The 7,585-nt window shown below is 46.1% G+C and overlaps 1 long non-coding RNA gene across 1 annotated transcript; it reads right to left on the bottom strand.

The window, feature by feature from the left end:
- Window positions 1-1,228: 1,228 nt before the first annotated feature.
- On the bottom strand, window positions 1,229-6,554 carry LOC116147767 (uncharacterized). Its single transcript, XR_010376745.1, has 3 exons — window positions 6,308-6,554; window positions 5,584-5,749; window positions 1,229-1,318 (listed from the first exon to the last, which is right to left on the bottom strand). It is a non-coding gene; the product is annotated as an uncharacterized LOC116147767 (long non-coding RNA).
- Between the last annotated feature and the right edge of the window lie 1,031 nt (window positions 6,555-7,585).

The raw sequence follows: 7,585 nt of genomic DNA, 5'->3' as shown, positions 1-7,585 counted from the left end.
GCTGAGTCTGGTTTCCCAGAGGCCCTGGCAGCACCTAAGGGAGTGGGTAACATGGGCACCTCTTGTATATATTTATGGATTTTGCATCTAGGAAGTAATTTGGGGGAGCAGCACTTTAAGGCAGGACTACATCAGGCACTGTTTACTGAAGCTCCAAACAAAACAACATAGAGAGAAGGTGTCCTGGTTGAAGTTGTGTTTGGCTTAATCAATTAGGAGTTTATTTTTCTTATAAAATACTCAAGGAGACTGGAGCAGACAGCTAGGGCTGACACAGCTGCTCAAAGAAGTCACCAAGAATCTAACCTCCTGCTATGTCCTTATGTCTATCTTTCCACCTCATGTGGGCAAGGTGGCTGCTCCCGCCTCTGACATCACGTCCACATTTCAGGCAAAAAAGAAGAGAAAAGAACAACAAAAGGCATGCTGCAACCGAATTTATCTTTTTTTTCCCCCTAAATCAATCAGAAAAGCAATTGAATTCCTGAAAGCCCCACCAAGTCAAATTCTGCTGATGACTCATTAGCCAAATAGTCACGTGGCCACCTCTAGATGCAAGGGTTCTAAGGAAGCGTTTTCAAGCACATGGACACCCAGACAGGATTGAGGAGGCGCCACTGTTGAGGGAGAGGAGGATAAGGGAGTTTGACGTGGCAACCAGCTCTGCCTCCCAGAGTATGTCAAGGTACACAGCCCAGTGACGAGATGGAGGAGGCTGCTGAGAAAGGACATTCTGAGCAGATGAGGAGGAGGGGATATATGAGTAATTCTCCATTTGAGCTCCAGGCACCTACATGACTTGTTCTCCTGTTCCTGTGGGTGACATGAGGCTGACGGGGAGAGATCAGGTGGTTTCACTTGCCCCAGGCCACTGAGAGAGTTAGTAGCAAAGCAAGAACTCACACCATTTCCTAATTCCAAGCCTGGGTTCTTTCCAATACCCTATGTATTGGCAAACTATGTTCAACCGACCCTTAGAGAGCTACCCAGATGCCTGAGGGGCTCTGATGAGTATCTGGACAGGTACACAGTGGGCAGGGCTCCACCCCACCGCCTTCTTCACCCAGAAGATCCACCTTCGTTGTTTTTAATATAGTGAGCTTCTCTATGAGACTTAATTTGATACACGGGCTAACCTGTCATTTTTTAAAAACCAGTCTGCTCTTTAACTATTCAGTACTTTCATTATTCATTGTGCATTTTAAGATTGGATTATTTCATACCTTCACAGGTTTAAGTTGGAAGGAGCGGCCAGTGCACGTGGGGCTCCACAAACAGCTCATCCCAGTTTGATGTTGGTATCAGAAGATGTCACTCTCTAAAATGGAATTAAAATGAGGAAGGCTGAGGTCAGTCACCTGCAGAGGCAATTAGGAAATGCGTCATGAGCTAGGCTGGGACCTCCCTGAGTGTCCCTCAGTGGAGCACAGCGTAGGCTGGACCCCGTGGGCACTGGCTGCATCTCACTCACGGCAGCAGTCTGGGGAGGCAGGGAGATGGCTTCCTAACAGAAGGTGTCGGTCTGAAGAGAAGAACAGAAGGTGTCTGTCTTCAGCTTATTTTCATTCCATAGTCAAACATTGACTGGATGGAGGAAAGAAGGAAGAGACGGGTACGTGGGTGGTTCAGTGACGATGCACAGATCCCTGGCTTTCAAGACAAGCAGGGGTGAAATCTACTGACCTGCATACAGGAGAGGAGGCGGCAGCCAGCCCACAGGAAGACTTTGTGTGCATTTTATTTTATTTGTTTCAGGTTTGTTTTTTTTTTGTTTTTTTTTGTTTTTTTTTATGGAGGTACTGGGGATTGAACCCAGGACCACGTGCATGCTAAGCATGCTCTCTACCACTAAGCTATACCCTCACCCTCTGTGTGCATTTTAAGGACTCCTCCTCAGGGTGACTAAATAGGAAAAGGCACTTCCTCTGGGCACAGGCAGCCCATAGGCATACAAGCTTGGCAACAAAGGGCCCCTTCGTCTAGGCAAACAGCCCACACACTATGCCGGGGAGGCCAAGGGAGATGAGCACCAGCTGGAATTCAGCCCTACACATCACCTTTATGAGCTCACAGGCAGGGCCTTCAGGGCCAGCTCTCCCTGCACCTCTGGTTACCTGTTGGGGTGCACGGGCCCGCATTCTATGCATCAAAGCATTTCCGGCTCCGGACAACATCAGCCTTGGAAGGGAGAAGGAAGGGGCATGGAGAGGCTTCCTCCCTTTTCTTTTTTTGGTGTGTGGACACAGGTTCACACGCACACATGCACACACACATCCACACATGCACGCAGTGTGCACAAACACAGATGGGGGCCTGGAGGGTAGGTTTAAGCCATTGAATATTTCAGTAAGAAAAATAATGCCTAAAAATGGGACAGTTGGCAGACTTGGGGTAGGTGGGTCTTATTACTCACAATTCCTGGAATTATATTGCAATTATATCTTAGAAGCCCAACAAATAAACAGTAAGTATAGAATTAAGGAATCACAGTGAGGTGAAGTTCAAGGAAGCTGATGTTACTCACAGAGTAAATAAAGTAGAAAGCTGGGACCTCCCTATGTGCAGAGGGCCCTGGTGAAAAGCCTCACGGATGATCTCTGAAGCTCCAAGCATTCAAAGAGAGGGCATCAGACAGCCACCTTGCGGTGTCCCGAATTCCCTTCTCCCATTCCTCCTTCTCACAGAACCCCAGTTTATTTCGATTAGCAATACTCCTCTGCTTTAAATTTTTTTTTATTCTCAACCTCTCATCCAGGAAGGAGTAGCTGTGTGACAGAGTTCTGGCCAAGGGAGTGCCAGCCTAAGTGACTGAATGGACCTGCAGAAGAGTTCTCTTCTAGACCCACCCTCCAGGCTTGGGTCCACTTTAGCCCTTTCCTCTCCTACTTCTCCCTGCCAGAAACACAAACGTGCTGGTTTGAGTTCCAGCAGTCACCCCAAGAGCATTTATTCATTGACTCAACAAAGACATGCTGTTTTCCATGCTGGGGAATCAGCATGAAAAAAACAGACAGCAATCCCTACCCTCACTGAGCTGACAGGCTGGTTGGGGGAGACAGATCATAAACAAGTAGACACATGTATGTAGTATGTCAGAATGTCTAAGTGTCAAGGAGGAAAATAAATTAGGCAATGAGGTTCTTGATGCAGGACAGAGTCAGCCCTGTAGATGATGGTTCAGGAGGCTGGAGGGAGCCAGGTTCCTGCTATGCTATTAGGAGGCCCTTTCTGTCCTTGAGAGTCATTTTAAATGTGGGAAAATTTTCTCCTAATTTGTTTATGTCACTGTTTTTTTCAGGTTTCTGTTACTACTAAGGAAATGCCATCCCCCAGCTGATAATGACCCTAAAAGAAGGCTGTCTTTGGGCTGGCTCAGTGAGTTTCTCAGATCTCATCCACATGAATAGGTTGACACAGACAGCAAGATGAATAACAGCTTCTTCTTTTTTTTTTAATTTTTAGTGAAGTGTAGTTGACTTGCAATGTTAATTTCAGGTGTACAGCAAAGTAATTCAGTTATACATACACATACATATATATTTTTTCTTTTCAGATTCTTTTCCATTATATGTTATTATAAGAAACTGAATATAGTTCCCTGTGAGTAATAGATTCTTGATCAAGTAACTGCGCTCACCTTCTTCTAGGTCCACACACAAAACACTATTGTAAAAATACAATGTTTTTTCACAGACCTTTTCTGAAAGACTGAAGGCTGAAACAGTTTCAGTAGTGGACTTGAAGTTATTTAACCTTACAGCAATGCATTAAATACTAATCTTCATATGAACAGAAGGTGGGAGGAGGATGTACAATGGAGAAAGAGGTGAGAGGGAGAAAAAGCCGGAGACAGAGACCTGAGTCTTTGTCTATAGCAAAGGTTGCAAACTGCCTGCCAGGGCAAAACAGGAAATGCTAATGACGTCATAGCATGCTAGGGGTGAGAAAAACAAGGCTCTTTCTGTCTCTTTGTTTTCCCACTTTGGAGTAAACATGTGGGTAGGGACTAAGCTTTCTCTGCTAGAGGAAAAACAGCTGTTCAAGCTAAATGATAAATGCCAATTAACATTTTCCTTCAGTGTTAGGGAGGCTGGGGACACCAAATGGACTCTAGTGACCTGAAAGGGACAGCTGCCATCCAGCTCCACTGTCACCAGCAATGAATGTGGGCCCCACCATGCCAGGTAGTCTGAATTTTTAAAATCTAGAAATCTGGATTTTTATGTGCAATCTCCCATTTTTAAATGTTGGGAGTGCATTCAATATTTTTAAATAAACATCCTGTTAGCAAATTACATGTTTCTGCAGATATTCAGGCAGCAGGCCATCGGTTGGCACCCTCTAGTATAGTGAGGGGTTGGGATAAGTTGCCATTGCAAAGAAAAGTAAGGAAAAAGCAAGGAGCTGTCTGAAAGTAGGTAAGGAAGAGGGGTAGGTGGAAAAGAAAAGACCAAAGATGGTGAGATAGAAAGAGGGAAAAAAAAAATAAAGAGGAAAAATGTTGAAGAATGAGAGCAAGAGGTTGGGAAGCAGTGAAGAAAAGAGGAAAAAGGCAGAGAAGATGGAGAAGAACATATGAAAGGGAGGATATTTGGAAAGGTAGGATTTAGTAGGGCTGCTTTAGGTAGAGGGTGGGGATTTAGAGTCATTCAACAGAGAGACAAGAATATGCAGGCACTGGGGGCAAATAGTGGCTCTACATGGTGGAAGGGAAGACCACAAATTTCTCAGCCTTTGGCCATCGCTTTTTCTTTTGATAGTCAGATAATTCAGGCTCCCACTTTTCTACAACTGCAGGAAGTCCAGAGCCCTAATCCAGGAAGTGCCACCATTTTCCTGGTCAATATCACCTTCTCCTTTCTCTCACCGTCTCCCTGTGGGGGTCTAGCTTCTTCAGCCCCTCCCTTCCTTTACAAGCTGACAACGGGCTAGGCATCAACTCAGTGGAGGCTTAAACCATGGATAAGCCAGTCAAGAAACAGAATTATAGCCCAGAACACAGGAAAAGGTATATTACAGAACCAAACTTGGGTCTGCTGGCCCAGCGCAGTAAAGTCAATCTACTAACACCAGGTTGTGGTGAAAGAAAGAGCAGCATTTATTGTAAAAGTGCCAGTCCAAGGAGGACAGGTGGCTCGTTCTCTAAAACCTCAAACTCCCTGAAGGGTTTCAGCAAAGCATTTTTAAAGGCCAGGTGAGGGAGAGGGGTCGTGGAGTATGTGATCAGCTCGTACACAACTCTCTGGTTGATGGTGAGGTAACGTATCACAAGGATTAACATTATGAATCCTTAGGCCTGGGAGGGAGCTGTGTGCTCATGGTCCTCAAGTAGTTAGCTTCCATTTGGTGGGGGGTTTTCACTTTTGTAAAACAAGTCACAAAATGTGCATCAGGTGCTATCTAGGTACTTTAGAGAGGAGCTAAGGCTGAGGGTATGGAGGAAGGGTCTGCCCTGGGAAGGCCCCATGGGGCCTGCTCTGTTACAGGTAGAATTCTGTGTCACAGATGACTGTTCCTAAAATGATCTCTGCCCCAGAGCGCCCCACTCCTCACAGTTCTCATCTCTCTGCTCAGGGAACATACCCTTTCTCTTCATTGCGCTCAACAATATAACATCTCTTTGACCAGCCTCTCAGTTCAGACTCTGCCTTAATTTCATATAAGCAAAGGATACATTAAAGAGTTTTCTGTAGATGAACAAGTTTCTACTGTATAACACAGGGAACGATATTCAGTATCTTGTAGTAACCTATAATGAAAAAGAAGATGAAAAGGAATATACGTATGTATACGAGTGACTGAAACATTATGCTGTACACCAGAAATTGATGAAACATTGTAAACTGACTATACTCCATTTTTAAAAATGGAAAAAAATTTTTGTTAAAGTTTTCTCTCATGAAAGAGAAATATTCCCCCAAATGATAATTTTACTGTACCCTAAAGCAGAAAGAAAGAAAGGAACAAAGAGAGAAAGAAAGAAAACAAAACAAAACAGGCAGCTTGTAGAAGCTGAGGTACTGGAGCAGAAAGAAGAGACAGAGGAGACAGAGCTGAGAAGGCGGAGCAGGGTTTGGAGCTGATGTGGAGACAGGGCTGCTGTTCAGGCCCTGGAAGGGCTGTGGAATTCAAAGAGCTCCTGCCGTATCCTCGTTGACTGCAGCTTCCCCCCTCGGCCAGGCCACACTGTCCAATGGCCGGTTTATCCTGAATGGCACTCTGGTGCTCCTCAAGGCCTGCGGACACCATTTGCTATTTTCCCTGCTCGCCTGTGTAGCCTTCCAAAAAGCCCACCCCTCGAGCTAACCTGGGAGTCTCTCTGCTCTCTGCCACCTGAGAGAGCTGAACACCTCCTGCACCTTAGCTTGTTTGTCGAGGACAGTCAGGGCTTTTGTTTGTGTGTTTGTTTTGTTTTCCAGTTGAAAGCGGGGTTGAGGTTTGGCTATGGAAAGGAAGTGTTCAAAATCTGAAGGCTGGAGGAAGAGATGCCCATTCAAAGGCAGAGAGGGGAGCTCTGTGCAGGTCCTGGCTCCATCAGATGTTATGTTCAGAAAACAAACTACATCTGAAAAAAGAGATAAGTGACAGAAGTTGACCAGTCATTTTCTCACTGATCAAGTTGCTAAAAAAATTGAAACCACCCTTGATGTGCAAGTAACCCCTTTTCTGTGCTTCTAAACAGACAGCAACACAGGCCACCTGCCCAGCACCCTCAAGCCCCACTGCTTTACCCATAAATCTTCCGCTCTTCCCCTGAGTCTCCTCTACTCCTGCCCCTTCCTCTCCACATTCCTTTCCCCCTTCTTTTCATCTATTCAGTCAGCAACAGATATGTAATGAGTGTCCACCATGCACCAGGCACTGTGCCGGCAATGGAATAAGAGATGACATGCCTGTCCCCCAGCCACAGAGCCTTACAACCCAGCGTGATGGCTGCAGAGTCTAGAGCCAACCACGCTGCCCACATCTGAGCTCCGTGGGCGTCCGCAGGGGAAGTGGGTCAGGTCAGTCCCTGATGGAAAAGTGAGCAGAACCACAGGGCTCTGTGAACGTTTCATTATGGAGGCTACAGACCTAGGAGTGTTGAGCCCGGAATTCGATGTGTTATAAACTCAAATCCTGCTACTTACCAACTGAGCAACCTTACCTCTGAGCTTATTTTCCTTTCTGGGAATAACAACCATAGCCGACTAGCAGGTCAAGATTAGGTGGTTCATCCCTTGTAAAGCATTTAGCTCTTGGTTGTAGAAAATAGCTAATCAACAGGAGGTGGTATAACAATATGAATCTGCCCTGGTTTCTGTGTGAGCACACAGGAGGAGAGGGTCCAGCTCCGGACTCCATCCTCCTTCTGCCCTCTTCTCCTCCTCCCTCTGATGCCATTCATCTCCAGTTAGAAAGCACTTCCTTATGTGGAAAACAAGAGTGGGAGGTGGGTGGAAACAGGAAACGTGGATCACCAACAAAAACTGAGCTGAATGTCCCACACATGTGAACATCCTTTCACTCCCCCCACATGCCCGCCAACCCCCACCCAGCGCCAGGAAGCCATTCTCCACCCCACCCCCAAGCAGAGCCAGCCCTC

The sequence above is a fragment of the Camelus dromedarius genome, chromosome 19 (genome assembly GCF_036321535.1).
Source record: "Camelus dromedarius isolate mCamDro1 chromosome 19, mCamDro1.pat, whole genome shotgun sequence".
NCBI classification, from domain to species: Eukaryota; Metazoa; Chordata; class Mammalia; order Artiodactyla; family Camelidae; genus Camelus; species Camelus dromedarius.
This window is presented reverse-complemented; position numbering and strand designations above follow the sequence as displayed.